The sequence below is a fragment of the Trichosurus vulpecula genome, chromosome 7 (assembly GCF_011100635.1).
Source record: "Trichosurus vulpecula isolate mTriVul1 chromosome 7, mTriVul1.pri, whole genome shotgun sequence".
NCBI classification, from domain to species: domain Eukaryota; kingdom Metazoa; phylum Chordata; class Mammalia; order Diprotodontia; family Phalangeridae; genus Trichosurus; species Trichosurus vulpecula.
The window spans coordinates 82,990,302-83,013,890 of NC_050579.1; the positions used below are offsets into that span (position 1 = coordinate 82,990,302).

The 23,589-nt window shown below is 38.3% G+C and overlaps 1 protein-coding gene and 1 pseudogene across 1 annotated transcript in view; one reads left to right on the top strand and one right to left on the bottom strand.

Annotated features, from left to right (window-relative positions):
• WDR27 (WD repeat domain 27) overlaps positions 1-23,589 on the top strand; it is a 176,540-nt gene that overhangs the window by 127,961 nt on the left and 24,990 nt on the right.
• LOC118856403 lies at positions 2,697-3,233 on the bottom strand (annotated as a pseudogene).

Genomic DNA, 23,589 nt, shown 5'->3' on the forward strand with positions numbered 1-23,589 from the left:
GCAAAATAAAGGAATTGGCAGAGCTGGTTTCGTCACGCACCCAAAGACAACAAGGAAAATAATTTCACAGGATGGATGGTTTTTTTGACTCACAGTGTTGATGACAAATATAAATAGACCACCCTGAAGATGATTCTGGTTTATATGCAAACATCTGTTACGGAGGATGAAGAAAGAGAAGAATTTCATGAGATGCCTCCAAACCAAGGGAACATATACCTTAGTACTAAGTGTCTTTGTTCTGAGTGTTGGCTCAAGGATACAGAAAAATATGCCAGAAAATGAGGTTGAGGATTAAGAAATGAAAGAGGCCAAAAGCTTGTACATTATCCAGAAGCTTCACATTTGTGTGTTATTTCTTCTAGAAGGTAACTGGAAGAATTAAAAAGTGTTTAGCACCATGCAGCATAGCACAAAGTAGAAATTGTGTCTTGACAGAAGTTGACATATTGGAACAGAGCAGCCAGTGTGGTGTACTGGAAGGGCCCCTGGCTTTGGAGTCAAGATCAGGGTTCACATCTTACCTCTGTTGCTTACTACCTGTGTGACCTTGGGCAAGTCACTTAAACTGCCTGCTTTCTCAATATCCTTGTCTATAAAGTGAGGAGATTAGGGGGAGTCAAGCATTTATGTGATACCTGCTATGTACTTGGCACTGTGCTAAGTACTTTACAGATATGATTTCATTTGATCCTCACAACAACCTTGCAAGACAGGTGCTCATAGACTCATTTTACAGATGAGAAAACTGAGGCAAACAGAGGTTAAATGACTTGCCCGGGGTCACAGAGCTAGTAATTATATGAGACCAGATTTGAACTCAGGTCTTGCTCACTTTAGGCCTGGTACTCTATCCATTGTACCACCTGCCTTTTGTACTAGATGGCATCTAAGAACCATTTTAATCCTATGATCATCAATCAACAAGCATTTAAACATGTGCTCTGTGCTAAACACTTGCTAGGCACTAGGCATAAAAAGCTGAAAGCAATGTTTCTGTTTCTAAGTAGCATGTGTTCTGTTGGAGAAGACAATGTACACATGTGTATATATACATGTGTACTATATATACACATATATGTAAAATTTTAATACAATTGATATAAAATTAGCATGAAGCAACTTTTAATTTGAGTATACTAGCAGCTGGGAGTGGGGTTGGGGATCAGAAAAGATGTCATGTGGAAAGGTCATGCTTGACCCAAATCTTGAAAGAAATTAGCAATTCCAGGAAACAGAGGTGAGGAGGGATAACATTCTAGTGTTATGGTCATTAGGATAGGTCTTTTTTTTTTTTTAACTGTTTTCTCTTTTGGAATGCTGAGGCAATCAAGTACTTTTGATGAGTTTTGCTTTTCAAATGTAATGGCAAGCAAAGTGGACTTTTTGTTGTCTTTGGTTTGGAGTGCTTCTTAGCACTAAGAAATCGTTGATTAAATCAGGAGTCTTTGATGACCTGCTTATGTCACAAGAAGGCCTGAGTCACGTGGGTTTGAGTCACATGGTTGTGATGCTCTTTGACCCTGAAGAAGTATATATAAACTCAGAGGTTAGCTTTGCCTTTGGGGGCACACTCATTGAAAGAGTGTCGGTGATGAGACCCCGGGTAGCTGTTGAAGTAGCGCGCCCCCCCCCCACTCCCAACTTTGAAAAACCCAGATGTTGGTGCTTCTTTGGTAATTATGTGTTGTGATTTGGTCTGTTTATATTGTCTCTGTAATTTCTGTTTGTATTTGCTCTGAAGTTCAGGGTGCTGACTTTTTTGTATGTTTAATTGAAGTGAGATTGTAAACCCCTTAAAGTTGCTTTCCTTAGAAAGCAGATCAAAGAACCTATGCTGGCAGCCCTTCTGTGTGTTCTTGGTCTTTCACCCCCGCAACAGCTGCTAGCAACATTGTTATATCTAGTAATGAGGGACAATAGCCAGTGCAAAGACACAGAGATGGAAGATGGCTTCCTGTTTTTGCATGAAGAACAGAATGAAGACCATCTTGGCTGGACCACACAGTGTGTCAAGGAAACAACTATATGACTTGGGGTGAAACAAATTTCTTTTAACGTGTATTCAATCCTTAATTGTGACTCTATTCCTTCTCTCAAAGCCACAGGAGCTTTATAGGGGGCTGGGGCAACAAGGCCCTGCTTCTAGGGTGATCCTAGATTGACTTACAAATAAAGCCAGGGGCAAGAGCAAAATGTTAAGTGCAATATGCAGAGACATGGTACGTACTTAATGATTATTTTCATGCTGTGTTTTGCCCAGCCTAAATAAATCTCACTGTTCTTTGTTCACTTTAAGTGAGGCAAATCGTAACTATAGTATTCTACTCTCTAAGCTTAGTAATCCTACCAATTAAAAAAATTAGGTTATATTTAAAAATTTTATTTTTAGTTTTAGGTTATTGTTTATGAAGTCACGCAGAGGCTCTGTTATCACTGAGTCTTTTTCTAGATACTCAGTAGCTCTTAAATACTATATTCTGGAGTTTTTTTTTTAAAAAAACAACAAAACTTTATTTATACATTAATGTTGAGGGCTGGACTGGAGCTTAAGAAAAAAGAAAGGATAACAGTCTATGATACAGAGTCCTGTACAGAAGGGAGAAGAGGAAGAAGACAGGTTATGAGGCAGGGAAAAAGACACACACACATACACATAGAAACAAGATGAGGGAAAGTAGGCTGGGCAGCCAGGGTCAGGGCTCTTGGCTAGTCACCTGCTTCATGTAGGTTTCCAGCAGGTACTTTCTAAAGGCTGTAGGGTTTGTCCAAAGTTCAGCAGCATGAGTGTTCAATGGGCTGTCAATGTTGGGTTCTCCCAGCAGGCTGTGGATAGACAGCAGGATGGTCCTGACATCATATAGAGCTGATCACTTGTCCTTGAGGATGTCCAAACAGATATTGCCTTGGGTGTCCACATTAGGATGGTAACAAGGTGTGACAAATTTCACAGTAGGAGCATTGGGTAGCCGCTGGGGATTTCCGGGGAGAGCTTGTACCTTAAGTCTTCATATACTGTCCCAGCTGCCCCATGGATGGTCCCAACCCGCTTGAAGAGATTGTCTGACTCTGGGAAGGCAGAAATTCTTTTGTCTCCAGACATCATTAGTCATCAATTCCTGATGTAACATTTTGCCCACCGACTGGCAGGCCGCACCCGCCCCAGTCTCGGCCCCTTTACGGGTGGTGGAGACAGAGGCGGCGCTGGCAGTGGCCGGGTCGCAATTCTGCATGGTCGTGGGGGACCGCAGATAAAAGAAGAGAAACTCCTTGGCGGCAACTGCCTATATTCTAGAGTTTTGCAAGGAGTTGAAGCTCACTCACCTATTAGTCTGAAGATTCTACACATTTAGGTTTATGGGGAAAAATAAAACCTTTTGGGTAATTTAACGATCTCTTCTGCTAATTCTTCCAGTACCTTGGCACGTAGTTATCCAAATCCAGTGACTTGAACTCACCGAAGGTGACTAAATGTTCGTTCTCTTACTTTCTCCCTTATCTTGGCTATTTGCTATTTTTTCCTATCCTTTTCAGCCCAGAAACTGTTCTCTTTGGTAGAGAAAACCAAAGCAAAATAAGAGTTTAACAGCTATAAATGTTCTCTATTGTTATCAGTAAAATGTCTTTATCAAGGGTTTAGCATGCACAAAGCATTGTGCTAAGTTCTTGGTTTGCAAACAGATAAGCCAGACAACTGCTCCCTCTCTCAGCAAGCTCACATTCAATAATGGGAGACAACATGGAGAGGAGGTTTCAGCAGCGAGGCAGATGGCAAGGCCCAGTGCTCGTTAAGTTACGGTGACAGGGCCGATGGTAATGCTGCCTCACCTTTGCTGTCATTTCCAGAGATGAAACCATATCTATTGCTTATTTTGAATTCTTTCACAATACCAGACTTGGGTGGTGAGCACTTTCTTTTCTGGGTTGTTAATAACTATGGCAGCTAAGGAGGTAGGGGCTGTAGCATCCACAAAATCAGTTGCCAGGAATCTCCACAAGGGCTACTCCCTGGATTTTAGCTATGGAACGAGGCTTGAATGGAAGCAGGGCTGATGGTCTGGGGTTGGGGTGTCACTCTTCCTAGGGCTCAAATAGTGATGCGACTCCTTCTCTGAAACTTCCTTTGCTTTCTTCTATAGGATTTAAAAAATGCTCATCTCTTTCTGTTTTCTGGCCAAGTGGTTTATAGATTGTCTGCTTGGACTTGGCTAAAGAATGGGAGTGAGAGCAAAGGAATTTAGGCTGCTGGGTGAGAAGGGTGAAATGATTATACAGGCCTGATGGGGAGGGAAGGTTATTATGGCAAGGAGGTAACTAACTGAAGTATCTGGGGTTAAGAGCTTGAAGGTCATGATACCATGTTGGGTTGGATAGGTGGAGTGGAAAGGGAAGAATTTAAATGGGATTTTTGATCCAAAATTGAGAGTACCAAATTTAAGATTTTGTAGGTTGAATAGTGTCTTGTGATGGTAATGTGTGTCTATCAGTGACTAGCTGATACGTATAATGGCTCTACTTTCCTCTCTATTAGTGTCTGCCCGTTGTGACCAAGTTAAATCCCATGGTTTCAGAAAACCTTCCATAGCCACTTTGTTCCCTAGTGATTGTCTCCCTCTAAACTTTTATAGAGTTCATTTTCAGTACTATTCATAGATAGATGATATAGTGACTATCTATAGATAACTATAGACAAAGCATTTATTAAGCACTTACTATGTACCAGGCACTTTTTAGTTTTTTTTTAATCTCTCCAAACCCTAGTTATAAGAACTACTGAAAATAAACAACTATCAAATTTTTCCTACTTTGGTAAAATGGGAAGCATGTGATTTGCAAATGCACTACAGTGTTTTATATACTGATAGAGCAAATTCTTTGCAGAAATATTGGCAAATTTTTCAGCATTTTGGCAAGTAATCCTTTGTATTCTGTGAGAAAACTGTAAGCTCTGATTATGCTTTAAAAAAAATAAGGCTTCACTTTGCCATTCTGTTACCCTGAGTAAAAACATATGCCAAGCAGTACATAGAGCGTATACAAGACATGATTGTTGTCTTGAAGGAGTCTTTTCAAATATTATTTTTTAAATAAGAATATTGTTTTAAATTAATGCTTAAACTTGTATAATGACAATTATATAAACTGATCTATATTCAGCCTTAGTCTCTCCTCCGAGCTACAGTCTTGAACCACCACATGCCTAGTGGACATTTCCAACTAGATGTCTTAGAGGCATCTCGAATTCAATATGTCTAAATCAGAGCTCATTATGTTTTTTTTTCACCTCTCTTGTGAACATATCCATTTTTTACTGGGGTACCACCATCACTCATGTTCTCATCCTCAGAATCATCTTTTGAGTCTTTGCTTACCCTCACCCCACACCCCATATCCAACCAGTTATTAAGTTTTAACTCTGTAATACCTCATCCATCCATCCATCCATCCACCCATCCACATTTAGTAAGTACATACATTATGCTGGGGACCATGTTAGGTTTCAGGGGATACAAAGACAAAAGGGAAACACTCTTTTCCTTCAGAAAGCTTACAGTCTATCTGGATGAAACAGTGTGTGTATATATATGAAAATATACAGATTATACAGAAACTATATAACTATATGTAAGCTGATTTATTGGAGGAGGTAGATACTAGTAGTTTGATGGGATCATAAAAGGTTTCATGTAGAAAGTGATGCTTGAATCTGAATCCTGAAGGGAATTGTGAGGTCAATGGGGAATAAGATCTTCCACCCATCAATAGGCCTCATGTGGAGCCCATTAAGGGAAGCTTTCTTGCTTGTAGGAAGGCTTATACACCTTTTGTTAATGAGCTAATTAGGCAATGAGTCAGGTTGTGATGCCTTCTGTCTCTGAGGCTATTAGGTGAAAGAGAATTTTGCTTTGGGGGCTTGCTTGTGAGAAAGATGTTGTGATTCCCTGGTCCAGACTCTGTGTGGCCATATGTTCAGAACTCTCTGACTCCTCAGAGGTAAAGGCTCTCTCGACTCAGTGGTGGATGTAAAGGTTTGATTCAGGCAGTAAAGGCCTGTCTGTTGGTCTTTATTTCTCTTCTCTGTACTTTTTCTGTTTAATTAAAGAAGATCATTGACCCCTTTTAAGTTGCTTTCTTACTAAAGCAGATAAAAGAACCTGCACTAGCGGCCATCCTGGATATGCCAGTGTGGTTGCCATTATGGAAATTAGGAACTCGAAGAAATAGAGGCAAGGAGGGAGAGCATGCCAGGCAAGGGAGAAAGCTAATATGAAGAAATGGAATGCCATATGTGTAAGAAGGGCAGTTTGGTTGGATCCTATTGTGTGTGAGGGAAATTATGTATAGTAAGCCTGCAAATATAGGAAGGGGTCAGTTTGTTTAGAGCCTTAAAGGCCAGGCAAAGAAGTTTATATTTTGTCCTAAAGTTAAAAGGAGTTTATTGAATAGGGGAGTGACATTGACAGACCTACAATTTAGGAAAATCGCTTTGATCACTTTGGAAGGGGGATATGGAATAGGCGATGGAGTGAAGGTGGGGAGACCAGAGTCAGGTAGAGACTATTGCAGTAGTTTAGGTGAGAGCTAATGAAATCTTAGACTCAAGTGGTTGCCTTGTAAGTAGTAAGATGAATATGTGAGAGGTGTTGTGAAGGTAGAAGTGATAAGATTTGGCAATTGAATTGAAATGTGCAGGAAAATATTCTCATTTTGTCTGATCTGTGAATAAAAATACAAAGGAAGTTCCCATGTCAACTGAATCAGTGCTTTCCTTATAAAAATAGTTTCACATACAGTATTAAAATTTTTGGTTTTGGCTAGAATCTCTAGGTAATTATATGCACATGTGGATTTTGAGTATTTAAAAGAATGTTCTGAAGATTTCCAGTTTTCATTTTATTGCACCTTCACTTCTAAGTATTCTGGTTCATTTCTGTAGTCAAATCCTTAATTTTTAACATGATTGATAGTATGCATATGTGTATGTATTAGTGTTTGCGCATACTAATTAGTGCATATACTATCTTTAATACTAGAATTTATCTTAATGTGAAATATTTTGTTATTCTTCAGTTATTTCAATCATGTCTGACTCTTGATGACCCCATTTGGGGTTTTCTTGGCAAAAATACTGGAGTAGTTTGACATTTCCTTCTCTAGCTCATTTTACAGATGAGGAAACTAAGGCAAACTGGGTTAAGTGACTTACCTAGGTTAACATAGCTAAGAAGTGTCTGAAGCCAGATTTGAACTCACAAATATGGGTCTTTTTGACTCCAGGCCCTGCAATCTATCCATTATATCACTTAGCTACCTGTGTATGAATATTTAGCAGTGAATATTGTAACATTTTAATGACACGAAAAGGGTAAAATGCTAACCACTTTAACTCTGGATGTTCTCTGTAGCATCCAGATGTTACCTATACTGCTGTTTATGGAAGTCAGGTCTCTGTTTCTTAATGTAAACTTTGAAAATTCTTGAGGCAAAGTTTAAAAAGAGCTTCACATACTGATTCAGTTGTTTTAGACACTTTTGAATATATGTTTTGTTGTTCGATCAGCACTTACAGAGTTTCAAAACTCCTTTCTTAAAGAAATCTTTATATCTGAGCTAACCTTGTTCATTGGTATAATAGATAACTGCTTATATGGTATGTTTTTAAAAAAATATTAATTAATTTATTTTTAGTTTTCTACATTCACTTCCACAAGATTTTGAGTTCCAAATTTTCACCCCATCTTTCCCCTCCCCCTTCCCTCAATATGTCCTCCCTTCAGTCACCCCCCCCATTCCCTTATGCCCTTCCCTTCTATGCTCCTATAGGGCAAGATAGATTTCTATACCCCATTGCTTGTATATCTTATTTCCCAGTTGCGTGTAAATACAATTTTTAATATTTGTTTTTAAAACTTTGAGTTCCACATTTTCTCCCTTCCTCACTCTCCACTCACCCTTACTGAGAAGGCAAGCAGTTCGATATAGGTTATACATGTGTAGTCATACAAAACACCTCCATAACAGTCATATTGTGAAAGACTATCCTGCCCCCTATTTATTCTATTCTCTTCTTTGATCCTGTCCCACCTCAAAAGCATATGCTTCTGATTAACCCTTTCTCCCATTTGATCTCCCTTCTGTAATCCCCCCCTCTTTTATCTCCTTTCCCCCTACTTTCCTGTAGGGTAAGATAAGGTTTTCATACCCAATTGAATGTGTATGTTGTTCCCTCCTCCAATGAGAGTAAGGTTCACTTATTCCTTCTCACCTCCCCCTTCTTCCCCTCCACTGTAAAAGCTTTTTCTTGCCTCTTTTATGTGAGATAATTTACTCCATTCTACCTTTCCCTTTTTCCTTCTCTCAGTACATTCCTCTCTCACCCCTTAATTTTATTTTTCGTATAATATAATCCCTTCATATTCAACTTACCCTGTGCCCTCTGTCTATGTACACACACAAGTATACCCATGTACACATACATACATTCACATACATAGATATACACACATACACACATATACAATATACATACATCCATATATGGTATATATGTATTCTGTCCAACTACCCTAATACTGAGAAACGTCTCATGAGTTAGAAATATCATCTTTCCATGTAGGAATGTAAACAGTCCAACTTTAATAAGTCCCTTATGATTTCTCTTTTCTGTTTACCTTTTCATGTTCTCTTGATTCTTGTATTTGAAAGTCAAAATTTCTATTCAGCTCTGATTTTTTCATCAAGGATGCTTGAAAATCCTCTATTTCATTGAATGTCCATCCCCCCCCGAAGTATTATATACTCAGTTTTGCTGGGTAGGTGATTCTTAGTTTTAATCCTGGCTCCTTTGACCTCTATAATATCATATTCCAAGCCCTGATCCCTTAATGTAGAAGCTGCTAAATCTTGTGTTATCCTGATTGTATTTCCACAATACTTGAATTGTTTCTGGCTATTTGCAATATTTTTTCCTTGACCTAGGAACTCTGGAATTTGGCTATAATATTCCTAGGAGTTTTCCTTTTGGGATCTCAGGAAGTGATCAGTTGATTCTTTCAATTTCTATTTTCCCCTCAGGTTCTAGAATATCATGGCAGTTTTCCTTGTTGATTTCTTGAAAGATGATGTCTAGGTTCTTTTTTTGATCATGGCTTTCAGGTAGTCCAATAATTTTAAAATGATCTCTCCTGGATCTATTTTCGAGATCAGTGGTTTTTCCAATGAGATATTTCACATTGTCTTCTATTTTTTCATTCTTTTGGTTCTGTTTTATAATTTCTTAATTTCTCATGAAGCAATTAGCTTCCATTTGCTCCATTCTAAGTTTTTCTTCAGTGAGCTTTTGGACCTCCTTTTCAATTTGGCCAATTCGGCTGTTTAAGGCATTCTTCTCCTCCTTGGCTTTTTAGACCTCTTTTGCCATTTGAGTTAGTCTATTTTTTAAGGTATGTTCTTCAGCAATTTTTTGGGTTTCCTGTAGCAAGCTGTTGACTCATTTTTCATGATTTTCTTGCATCACTCTCATTTCTCCTCCTAATTTTTCCTCTGCTTCTCTTACATGATTTTCAAAATCCTTTTTGAGCTCTTCCATGGCCTGCAACCAATTCATAATTTTTCTTGGAGGCTCTGGATGTAGCAGCTTTTCCTTTGTTGCCTTCTTCTGTTTGGATGTTTTGATTTTCCTTGTCACCAAAGTAAGATTCTGTAGTCTGATTTTTTACACTGTCCGCTCATTTTCCCAGCTAATTACTTGACTTTTTAGCTCTTTATTAAGCTACAAATCTGCTTCCAGTGTTGAGGGTGTACTGTCCCAAGCTTCAGGGGTTTTGTGCAGCTGTTTTCAGAGATATTTCTAGGGACCTGTAAATTTTCAGTTCTTCCAAGATTGTATGATCAAAGAAGAGGTGTTTACTTCTCTCCGGGCCTGTGCTCTGCTCTGTGAGTGACCTCAAGCACTCTTTTCTACCTTGGAACTATGAGGAGGATTCCCTCTCCACTGCCACCAAAAGCTTCACCATGCCAGCACTCCTCCTTGCCCCAGAACTGCCACCCAGGACTTTGACCCTAATCCAAGCATAGGCGAAGCAAGAGAATCTTGATTCATCACCAGCAAAGAGATCTCTGCAGTCCCTCCCTGATCAGCCACTTGATCCCCTCCCCCATCTGTGATCCAAGAGCTCCGGAAGTAGTCACATCTACTGGCACTGCCACTGCTGTCCCCAGAACTGGGCCCGAACCATGGTCTTCTCTGACAGACCTTTCCTCCTAACTTTCTAAGTTGTCTTTGGCATTTGTGAGTTGAGAAGTCTGGAAACCAACACAGCTTCCAGTAATTCAGTGCCCAGAGGCCTGATCCAGATTTGCCAGGGCCTGTCTGTGCTGGCACGGCCCACCCTGGACTGTGTTCCTCTCTCAGCTTGGTGCAAAAGACTTTTCCTGCCGACCTTCCATTTTGTCTTGGGCTGGAAATTTGTTTCACTTTGTCATTTTGTGGGTTCTGCTGCTCTAAAATTTGTCTAGTCATTTTTTGCAGCTCTTTGGAGGGGTATGGGGGAGAGCTCAAGCATGTCCCTGCTTTTACTCTGCCATTTTGGCTCTGCTTATCATATGGTATGTTTTGAGAGCTCCCCAAAGTTCTTTCTGCTACCCACATGTCTACTTTAATGTTTTGTCATAGAATTTGGATACCTGCTGTTAGAATGACTACTTTCAGTCAAGTATTATCTCTAAAAGGTTCACCCTATTCCTTATTACCTGTGTCAGTCATTCAAAAAGCATTTATTAAGAACTTACTATGTGCCAGTTAATGTGCTAAGCATTGGACGTATACAACAAAAGGAAAAATAATGGTCCTGGCCCTCAAAGAGTTCACCTTCTAATGGGGGAGATAACAGGCAAAAAATTGTACATATAAGATCTATATAATGTAAGTAGAAGGTGATCTTAGAAGGAAGGTATGAACAGTATGGATTGGAGTATGGAAGACAGCCTCTCACAGAAGGCTGTATTTGAGCTGAGTCTTTGAGGAAGCCATGAAGTCAAAAGTCAGATGTAAGGAATAAGAGCTTTCCAGCTAGTGAAAAGTATGATATTGGGACATGCAGTGTCATGGGTAAGGAACAGCAAGCAAGTCAATGTAGCTGAATGGTAGACTACATGGAGGATAGTAAAGTGGAAAGAGACAGAAAAGATCAAAAGAGGCCAGTTTGTGAGGGGCTTTAAAAGTCAAATAGAGAGGATTTTATACTTGATCTTGAGGTAATAGAGAACCACTGGAGAGAGGTGGGGTGACATGGTCAGACCAGTGATTTAGGAAGCTCGCTGGTAGCTGAATAAAGGATGGACTGGAATGGGATAGACTTGAGACAAGGATATTAACCTTCAGGATATTGCATAGTTGTGGTGTGAGGTGATGAGGGCCTGTACCAGGGTGGTGGTTGTGTAAGTGATGAGAAGGGTTGTATACTAGAGATGTCATAAAATTAGAAATGGCAAAACTTGGCAACTAATTGCCTGTGTGGGAGGAGGGAGGAGTTGAGGATGACATGGTGGTTTTGAGCTTGGGTGACAATGACCGTGGTGGCATTTTTGACAGTAATGAGAAAGTTCAAAAAAGGGGAGGGTCTGGGGGTAAAGACAATGAGTTCTGTTATGGATACATTGAACTTGAGATGTCTAAGGGACATTAAGTTCAAGATGTGAGTCACTTAGCTGCTCTGGGCTTCAGTTTCTTCATTTACAAAATGACTAGGTTGGTGTTCTCTACATGATTACTAAGGTTCCTTCCAGCATCAAGTCCTATAATCTCACGATCCTATGAGTTACAACTTAATTATACATTTAAATATTTTAGATACGGTGACTTCTTTCATTTGGCTACTTCTTCCATCAACAAAAATTGCAACTCTTATTTGACTTAGTAAGTCTTTGAGAGTTGCTGTGCCTGAAAAATTAATTGCCTTGCAGCCAAGGATGGTGATAAGATTCTCCCAGTTTAGTTGGGCCTCTCCTCATATAAAATACATACAGTCTATTACCTGCAGCATACTCTAAGCCTTGTAATATCTGGGAGAGCTTATACTAAAGGGTTGCCACACCATGCTGAGGTCACAGAAAAGGATTTTAGCGAAGGAAATATGCCTTACTACGTATTAATTGGCAGATTGACTAGTAATCAATTAGCAGAGAGCAGAGATCTGAGGGAATGTTGCACAGGTCGGGTTGGTTTTAATTAGCCAAAGTAGGGCAAAATAAAAAGCAATAGGCAGCTTTTAATATGGTGTCACAGTTGGGTCCTCTAGGCAGCATCGGGGAACTAGATTCTGAATAACTAGAGATGAGGTGGTGATGTATTGGAAAGGAGGGAAATGCTAAATGGATAAATCTGAAAACACCACCATTCCATCCTCTCTCCACCAATCATCTTCCTGGGCCTGCAGGGGAATTAGGGACAGGTCATTCCATCTCATTGTCCTCCTGCTACCAGTTGCTTGTCTGAGCTTTCTCCGGTCTAGATACTACCACCTCTCTTCCCAGCTATACTCTTCTGCCTAATACCCTGGGAGGTCTCCATCTTGAGGCCAAATCCCTAGGGATATTGATAACCTACCCTAACCTTTTCCTCAGTGATTAAAAAACTCTAGCCCTTTAATAACCTCCCCACCCCAGTGATTCTGAAACCCCAGTCATCATTCAAATGATATAATTTTCTGTCACCCCATCCTCTTTCTTATTCCCACCCCTCTCTTCCTCTGTTTCACTCAATCTATATTTATTAGCTGATCAAGACTCTGGTACCTGTTATCTACTAAACTCCAGGATATTCTTTCTCCCGATGAGTTCAGTGCTTTGCTATGAAAGTTCTATCTCCTCTCTAGCTCCTGGCCTTATGTGAGGGGGGCTTCAACATTTTACAGTATCAATTCTGTCCCTCAATATAGTCATTTCTCATGACCTGCTCCTCCACCCCTCCACAGCCCACACAAGGCAGTCTTCAATCCCGCCCACCACAGTGACTTTTCCAAGCCTTTTCGTCTTACCCCATACCTCTTGTTGCTCTCCTTATCTCCACTCTCTTAGCTAAGAACTTTGTTTCCTATTTCAATGAAAAAAAATTGAGGGCTTTCATCAAGAACTCTCTCTTTTCCTTTCCTCTTCATCTCATGTCACTCAGATGCCTTCTAGGACTATCTCCTCCACCCCTCTCACATGAAGAGATGGTCCTTCTACTTGCCAAGGCTAGCCCCTCTGCCTAACAATGATCCCATTCCATCCCATCTTCTCTAGCTGAATGTACTTCTATCATCTCTACTTTCTCACTAATCTTCAGACTTTCCCTGCCTACTAGTTCTTTCTTTACTGCCTATGACCATGCCTATGGCTTCCCCCCATTCTCAAAAAAACATTTGCTTGATCTGTGCATCCCAGATGGCTGTCATCCCATATTTCTCCTCCTTTTTGTAACTAAACTCCTTAAGAAAGTCTTCTACAATAGGTCCTTTTTCTTCTTTCCTGCTTAAATCTTTGTAGTCAGGTTTCCAACTCCATCATTCAATTGAAACTGCTCTCTCCAAAGTTACGAATGAACTTTTAATTGCCAGATCTAATGGCTTTTTTTCAATCCTCTTCCTTCAGATATAATCTTAAAATCAAATATAACCTTAAAAGAGGTAATAAGTAACCAGGTCATGAAGGATTTTTAAGACCAAAAAGAAGGTTTATATTTGATCTTCGCATTAATAGGGGACCATTGTGGTTTACTGGATGGGGGGAGGGGAAATGAAATGGCTTGCACTTTAGGAAAATCTCTTTGACATTTGTAGCTAACCTAGAGTGAGAAGAAACTGGCAAGGAGATCAACCGGAAAGGTATTGCCATAGGCCAATTCCTACCTTTCGCCTCCCTGCTCCCATAGATACTCTCCTATCAAGTGATATTGGTCTTCTTGCTGTTTGATGCATAAGACTCCCCATCTCCAGAATCTGTGCCTTTTTAATAGCTTTCTCACATATCTGGAATTCTCTCCCTCCTTTTCTCTGTCTGCTAGCTTCCTGCCTCCCTTCAAGTCTCAGCTAAAACTACACCTTCCATAAGAAGCCTTTCCTAATTTCCTCAATGGTAGTGCCTTCCTATGGCTGATTACCTCTAATTCCTCCAGTATATATATATTTGTATATAGTAGGAGAAAGTACTGTTTTTGCCTTTGAATGTTTCTAGAATTTAACAAGTGTCTGGTGCATAGTAGGTGCTTAATAAATGCTTATTGACTAATAACTTAATAAGCTGAACCTTTTATTTGCCTAGGCATGGTTCCATTTTGTACATGCATTTGACCTCCCATAAGAGAAGCTATAATAAGGCAAAGTTGACTCATGTATTTGAATAGACTCTGAGGAATAGCAGCTTAAGCTAACTTCTAAGGAATATGATTTTAGAAAATATGATTTAAACTTAGATTTGAACAAATGGTTTTATGGATTCTAATTCAGTCTTATCAAACTTGCCATGTAAATTTTAAACCCTCATTTTAGAGATGTTGAAACCAAATTAAAAAGGATCTGGCAATTCATCTGATATAATGGAATAAACAAGAAAGAGGAGTAGAATTTGTGAAGTGTGCCTTTTGGTTTAAAAGCATAGCTTAAACATTCTCTGCCTTTATTAACAAATGTTAAAAATGAAAGAGAATTTATGTGGTATCAGTTTAAATGCGAAGGACGAAGGGAATTTAAAGAATGGGAGCTTCATGTCATCCATATTCCAGATGCCTTATTCAATTTTATATGCTTGTTTAAAAGCCTTTTTCATGGGTACAATGTGTGATGTCAAAGCTAAACTTTTGCATTTGCTACTCTCTAATTTATAGAAATATAGCCACAACCTGATCCAGATTCATGTCCTGTGTGACTGTTTGGGAGAATTGTTCTGCAGAATTTTCAGATGTTCTTAGCTTGGAGACTTTACGTGGGGAGCAGAGCTGTGGTTTATCTTGGGAGCCAAGTGACATGTATGCTAATTGGTGGTCAGAAACAGAGGAGAGTTAGCCAGGTCCCCCTTTGAGTGGCATACAGGGACTACTTGTTACATTTTATCACACTGTAAGATGCAGTAGAAAAAGAAAAACATCAGACAAATTTTTCACAAGTTGACTGAATACTGAATGATGCAGGATTAGATAAGTGTGTTGAAAGGGAGGGAAATGCTGAATAAGTAGATGCTTAAGTTAAACATAACCAAGTTCCCAGTTTTTCTTAGGGATGTCTATTTTTTTGTAGAAACCCTGGCCCTAAAACCCATGTGGTTCTTAAGTACCTGCAGTACTGGATGACTTAAAGTCAGGAAAGGCAACTGAGGGCAGGGCACAGGAAACAGAGAAGCCTTTTGGGACCATGATCAGTGCACTTGGAGTTATGCTGGCATCATCTGCCCATGAAACTGGTCATCTTGGAAAGATGGCATTGCTTATTCCTTGGAGCAATTATCTAGAGCAGTTATTCTTGGTTAAGAAGTAGTCAGCTATTCTTCTACAGAAGTGTGATAAAGCAACCCAGGAACTGTTATTGACATAACAGTATTCAGATTTCCCATAGGTGAAGATGAGAATGGTACCTCTTAAGCATTTTACTGTGCCTTTCTTTCTGAACCTGTTGGATAACAGAGAAGTTACCTTGTCATTTTTAGCCTACTCTAAAATATAGAGAAACATGTTCAGACCAACCCTAGATTTTTCCAATAACCCAGTTCTTCACGTTCAGATATATGCTTTAGTGAACTCTACCAGGTTGTGTTGAAGTAAGCCAATCATTTGGCAGAATTCTCAGGGGACATCTACATATACTTTGGAATAAAGTAAAAATGAATTGTCAAAATAAAGGATGTTTTGATATAAAAAGTTGTAGAAATTAACATGAGTTCACAAACCTCAGAATAAATTAGGTTGGACTTTTAATAATCAGAATGTGACTAAGTAGAAAATGAAAGGTGGTGTGGTCTGGTAGAAAGAATGCTGGCTCTGGAGTGAGAGGACCCAGGTTCAAATCCCATCTATGATGCGTTCTACATGATTGTCCCAGGGCGTATTAGCCTCCATGAACCTCAGCTTCCTCATCTGTAAAATCAAGGAACAGCCTCTAAGGTCTCTCCTAACTCTTTACAATCCTGCGAATGAAAATATACAAAGTAATAGTACTTTTTCATATTCATTTTATTGACATCTTTCGAATTTATTTAGCCTACATTTACAAATATATTCTTCCCTTTCCCCTACCCAGAGAGCTATCTTTTATAATGAAGGGGAAAAAAAGAAAGAAAATAATTCAGTAAAATGAACAGATATATCCACTGAGTTTAACATAGCCCCTTAGCTGGGCAAAAGGGAAGAGGGAATCAGCAGCTATTTTTTAGCCTAGTCATATCTACTGAGATTAGAGGCAACATCCGGGGTATTAGTATGGGTTAGAATGTATTTGTAGGATGATTACATTTTTACTTAAGGTTACTTAAAAGTTTCTATTAGGCTCTGAATTTTACCTACTATTGCAACAGGAATAATAACTGACATTTATAGGTTTTTTAAAACTTTGCAAAGCATTTATAAAGGTGCCATTTGAAAGTTGCCAACAACAGATCTTTAGCTTTTGGAGGAGATGGCATGGTGTAATGTTGGGCTATAAGGAACTGTCTAGGAGGAGAAATATTTGTTTGGGTCCTGGCTCTGCCAGGTACTAGCTCTATGCCTTTGGAAACCTGTCTGGGTATCAGTTTCCTCATCAGTACAGTACAGTGACACTTGCACTACTTGCCTCACAGGGCTGTGGGGAGGATCACATAAATTAATTTGCGTGTGAAGCACAATGTAAATGCAAGCTGTTTTTATTAGCAATAATTTTGGTTAATACAGCCTGATAATTTCTAACCTTTCAAAACATAAACTTGGGAGCCAGTAACCTGGGTTATAGGAAAGTCATTTTTATCTCATCACTGGATATATGGAAGCCATGGCTAGGGCTTTTATTATTTTACATCATTGAGCCTTACTAGTTGTAGGAACCTAATGAAAACACATGCAAATGGAGAAAGAGGCTCCTGGTACAATTTCAGACACTCTCAAATTCTTATGTTTTAAACTTTTTTATTTCTTTATTGTTAGAATGGAAGGAAAAACAAATTGCTTTAATGATTAATTCAGTCAAAAACGTTTTTTATTATGCCTCTTTGTAAAGAGGTGTGAAGGAAAATGGGCATGGTTTGTCAGGTCTGTGGGAGTAGGAATGACTCCTGCCATGTTCATTTTGTCTACCATTATTCTTTTTATGCCAGAGAAAAGGTGGAGGTTAATATTATAAAAGTCTGTGGGCAGTGATGGGAAATCTAGAGCAACGGTAGCAAGCTCTATTGGCTGAATTACCCAGAGACCGATCACATGTTTGTTGGGGTTTGCCCTTTCTTATTTCAGTGCTTTCTTTTGGAAGTTAGGAGTGGTAGTTTGTATACCAATCTCCATATAACCTTAAGCACAATTACTTCATCTAGTTATCAAAACCATTTTATCTTGAAATTAGGTTTTTTTCATGGTCAAGGTTTAATGTTGGGAAGATAAATGTGCACAATCAAAACGTATGAAACCAGTTCCTTCATGTGTAAGGATCAGAGACACTTTTAGAAAAGCTGACTTTTTATTTTCAGTTGTTTTCCCATTCCTTCTATGAGTATAATTGGGTAAAAGGGAAATGAAGGACACATGTAGACAGCTATATATTAAAATAACATCTTCTAGCTTCAGGGATATGGTTCAACAGAATCACAAAATAGTGGTAATGAAGTACTTTAGCTCTCTTTCCAAAGCATTTCTCCTTTTTAGTAGGACATTCAGTCCCTTAGAATTTTTATGAAAATAGTTTTGAACAGTAAAACATTATTCCAGCATCCATGTGGTTTGTGCCACATCCCATCCATTGCCTGAAAAAATATTGCTTCCCTTTTTTCTCACTCTTTTCTTCAGTTTTACTATATTTAGTTTGTGAGTAAGGTTTCTTTTATGTAGGTTGCAATTATGGTTGTGTGCTTTGATAATTTATATTTTTTAAGTGATGGCACTGAGGCAGAAAGAGTATGATGTAGAAAAACATACTGTATCTGGACTCATGGCACCTGATTTATGTTCCATCTCAGCCTCTTAGAAGATACTGGTTTGGGTAGTGAGATAAATATTTAGTCAAAAGAAAACAAGGAAGGTTCCCAACATATTACGTGGACCCTTTGTGGTAAATTTATAGGAGGACAAGGAGAAGAGTCATACAGGTTGGGCAGACATGGATGGGTGTGATCTCATCATGGGAGAGAACATCCTAACATGTCACAGAGTCATTTGAGTATTCTATTATTTATTTTAAAATAAGCTTTAAAATTATAAAAAATTCAGAAATTATGATTTCTTTAGTTGCATGTATTTCTCAAAATTTGTAATTGTTCTTTGTTCCTTCTTTCCTTCATTTTCTTCCTTGTTTCTTTTGCTTCTCTTCATTTTATATACATTTTATTTCCCACATATAATCTCATTTTTCCCCTGCAACAGAGAAGAATGAGATAAAAAGCACTTTACCAGAACCAGTGAGTATATTAACCAAGTCTCATATGCAGTTCTCTATACCTACAGTCTATCTTTCCTGCCTTTTTTGGAGGGGAAGAGGCAGGACAGTTGGGGTTAAGTGACTTCCCCAAGGTTACACAGCTAGTAAGTGTGTCAAGTGTCTGAGGCCGAATTTGAACTCAGCTCCTCCTGACTCCAGGGCCAGTGCTCTACTCACTGCACCACCTAGCTGCCCCCAGTCTGTCTTTCCAAAGAAGATGGGGAGGTAATTTTTTTCATTTCTTCTTCAGGAACAGAATTGGTCAGTATAAACCCAGAGCATCCAGAGTATTTTGTTCTTTAGTTGTGTTGTTACAGTCGTTATGTTTGTTGTTTTCTTGCTTCCATTTACTTCATTTTTCATCAGTTTGCATACTCCCATACTTTTCTGTATTCTTCACATTCATCATTTATTATGGCACAATAAAATGTTCTATTATATTCATATATAACAATTTGGTTAGCCATTTCCCAGTTGGGTGGATATGAAGCTGGAAAACAGATAAAGTTAATATTAAATGCTTTTATTATTCTATGCCTCCTTTGTATTTTCTTCAAACCTGAGGGAGTTTTATCCCTTTGGTGCCTACATAACTTTTGTTTTTTTAATCATGCAATTAATATATTCCACTATGTAAAGTACTTTCTACTTCAAAAGTAAACAACATATTTATGAAACTAAAAACCTATCCATGCCAATCTGCAAAGAGGCAGGATAGTAATTTAAGTCAGGTTTCTTATAGTCAGATAGCAGGAAAATTTTTATTTTGGGAAACCTCAGTTTCATTCCTATTTACTTTTTTTCTGCATGAAGATTATCTCCTATTAAACTCTTTAGGCAAACACTGACTAAATTAAGTTCTATGCTACATGGGAAGGGAGAGATTCTATGAGAAAATACCAATGCTAGGGTTTTTTTTCCTTCAAAAATACTAAATATGACATTATGTGTATACCAAGAATATATATCATGTTCTAGAATATTTTGGTCTCTTTTTTATTGAAAAGTTTCTTCAATAAAAGAATATTTCATGTCCTCAGTTTAGGATTTATATATGTCATCAAAACATTTCAATGCTTAAAGTGTTCAATAGCTAAAGTTTAGGAAATATTGCTGTAGCTCTTTCTTTGAAGACTGTGAGAGTGCTCAGTAAGAAGGTGGAGAAGTTGACTACCTGGAGTGCCCTCCTCTCCTCATCACCATCTCAGCCTAGTCTTTCCCTAATTTTCCTACTGTCTTTTCCATGAAATTCAATGAAATTGTGATATTAGGTCTTTGAGGATTTTGTTATAAGGAAATCTAAGACACAGGATGTGTGGACAGGATTACCCAGACTATATCTTTTTCACCATTTGACCTATGATTGGCCTTTTGGTAAGGATTCAAACCGAGGAGAAATACATTAAATAACAATGTATTATTATTTATATATGTTTACATATGTATATACATGTGTAAATATGTAATAAATAAATTGAATAATTACTAGTTGCTTTAAGTTGTCTATGAAAGTGTAAACTTGTCTCAAAACTTTCCCTATAAAGTGTTAGTTTTTTTAAATTGAGAATTATATCAAATAAAATTTTAAAATATAAGAATATAGCCTTTTTTTTGTAACCTGACCTATCTCTTACCAATGAACAGGAGTAGATATTAATTGTATCTCTTAGATACAGATCCAAGTTTGATAGAAAATGGATACTTAGACTGTTTGCCACTAAATATTATTCTTCTTTGCCTTCTCTAAGTGATGTCAGACATTTGGTTGAAAGAAAAAAACATAGTCAAAATCAGAGATGACTGATATTATCTAGACAAATGACCTAAGTTCATATTTCTTGTTATTAACCAAATATTCTACAGTGTGTTGATGCAATTGTGTTGACAAAGTGTGTTTGCATCCTTTCTGGAATTGTCATATTCTTGAGGCACCTCATCTGTTCCCAGTGGTATCAGTCTATGTACGGTATAAAAGTATAGTAGTTGATATTAATAATGACAAAATGAATCATCAAGAAAATGTTAAAATATGTTAAATCCACTCACGTTTTTACAGCAGAACATGTTGTTTTAGAAATATTTTCTTAGGAAATGAATACAATAAAATCTTTTGGCACTTTAAAGGTTTAACTTCAGGTATTTGGAAATTAATTTATTCAGAACCCTGCTTTCTATGATCATACCAGATAAATAAAAGCATGATGAGAATCACACTTGAAATTTACATAAATCTGTGAACCTTTTAAAGAGCTTATTAGCTTTCAGCTATGGAATAAGTTTCCGAAATGAAATTATTGGGCAAACTTTTCTTTAGCGTCTTTAAAAGCTCAGAATTAAAATTTTATTTGATGGCCATTTGTAGAGTTTGTAATTAAAGAAAACCATTTTCTAGGGTCTCTGTGTGTGTGTGCATGTGCCTAAATGTGTGTCTTAATGCTGACCCATATGGAGCCCCTTGTTAATTTATGACAAGTTTAGTACTAAGTGAGAGGAAATGTTCATTACATTCTGAACTTCATTTTTCAGCAGAGGCCCCACAAATTGACTTTACGTTAACTATATTAATAAATGGCAAATTCCCCCACCCTATGAAGGATTTTGGTTTAGCCTTTTTTATATCAATTTAGTGGAAGCAAGCAGGAACATTTCTTATATGAACATTGTAAACCTATGTATTTACATACTTTCTAATTTTTATACTTTAAAGATTTCTTTATAAAGCTACATGAAATATAAATGCAGTAATATTTTTAACTTAATATATTGATTTGTGTAGGTAGTGCCCAGGATCCTCCCACATGTAGGCCTAGAAAGTTAGGTTGGATTTGAAACATTCTGTGAGTCAGGACCCACTAAGGTATTTGTTAGAATAATCAGAAAGGTCAATTAGTACAAAGCAAAAGGCTTCTAATGATTAGGATTAAATTTAAAAGATATTTAATGATTAAGCATGCTACTAATCAAATAGCATAGCAAATTAGATGACAAGAAAGTATGCTCCACAGGGGTACATTCCCCCAAAGGTTGACAAGGGAGGATTGCATACATGCAGAGATCACATATGATCAAGGAGTATGAAGGGGATATATGGGAAAGTGTTTTAGCTTGGTCACATTGATGGAGGGCATGCATATAGCCAGTCAACTCATACATTGTATGGTTTAGAGCCCTTGATGTCCTCTGGTCATGTCATCACTCTGCTCTGTGAAGGTCACTGCTGGATATTGCACATCTGCTATATTTTACATCATACTTTCTGGGTACTGATATTTATTTGTAGCTTTGGTATTCACTGAGTTGCTCTTTGCTATCATTGACTACTTTTCAGCTATTCCACCTGTTCAGACATTTCTTAGGTCACTGCTACTACCTGCTGGGGCACAACTATTATGAATACGTTCCTTTGCAAGGGAGGGGCAAAATTTTGAGTCTGTAACTCCAGTTCATAGCACAAGGGCTATGACAAGCATACGTAGCCAGGGAGCTATCAAACCCCTAAGGTTTTATTTTTGACTGGATTTTTAAAAGATAAATGATTTATTAAAAGGTATTATGTATGTATGTATGTATCTATCTATCTACCTATCTATCTGTTTGCCTATTTAATATTATGAGCACTCTCCAAAGCTTCTATTTATATCCCAAGAGAAACTCCCTTGAAACAAATAGGCCCAAAAAGAATAAACACATCACTCATGTCTGACAATGTATACCTCATTCCAAGTGTAAATAGCAATTGTTTTCTGGCCAGAAACTCTGTGGCTCTTCCCTGTCCAGATTGATATCTTTGGGACGGTAAATTAGGCCATCTTTTGTCTCAATTCTTACCTATCCCTTAGTCATTGAATGGGTATGGCCTCAGACAAACTGAGACCTAGGAAAAACCTTAAATTAAAAAGGCCAATAGCAAACAATCTGACTAGCAGCTGTTGTGGGGGGTGAAAGACTAACATAAGGCCAACAACAAGAACGCTACCAGCATGCTGCAAAAGCACAGGTTCTTTTGATCTGCTTTTCGAAGGAAAGCAACGTTAAGGGGTTGACAAGCTTACTTTAATTCAGCGTACAAATACAATTCACGTATTTCAGGGGAGAAACCCAGCACCCTGAACTTCGGAACAAATCCCAATACATAGTTACCAGAGTTTAACAAAGGTCCAACATCTGGGTTTACGAGCTGGAGGGCTTCTTAGCTACAGCTGCCCGGGAGTCTCCAAACGCCACCAAGAGTGAGAGCCCTGCACAAATGGCTCTGTCTCCTCTTCTTAAAGCATTTCAGAGGTCATCAAACATCATCTGAATGACCAGAACTTAGGTTCCTATGATTGGCTCTGGAGTTAGCACCTCCCCTCAGTTAGCCCCACCTTGGGCCCCACCCCAGTTACCAATCCACACCCACATAGGTTTTACACCTAATAGGGGTTTGGGCCTGGGGCTTAGCACCTAGTAAGACTCAATGAAATACATTGAATTACTCAAAGGAAACGAAAGCCAAACTCTTCAAGGGGACTTGGTTGAACTAAGTGCTAAGAGCCCATTTTGCTTACCAATACATGACTGCATCCTGGGCCATCATCAGTCATTTTGACCTTGGTCTTCCTGCTGTACTCTGATGCCTAGAGGAGAGAGTGAAGCTTTTGACTTTGTACAGCTCTGCCTCATTCAAATCCAACCCATGCATAAGTCAAGAAATCATATTAATGATATCACTGGTCCTCTTCAAGAACAACAAAAACAATAACAACCTCATTTCACACCTAGAATGAAACTCTACTAGGAGGAGAGGAGTCATGCTTCAGTATCAATTCTACGAAGTCAAAATTTTTCCATTCATCGTTCAGATTTCTGACATCTTTCTGTGTTTTTCCTTCATTGTAGTCATAAATTGATCTCTGGGTTCCATTTACTTTATTCATATACATCTTTCCAGGTTTCCCTGAATTCTTTATATTTGTCATTTATT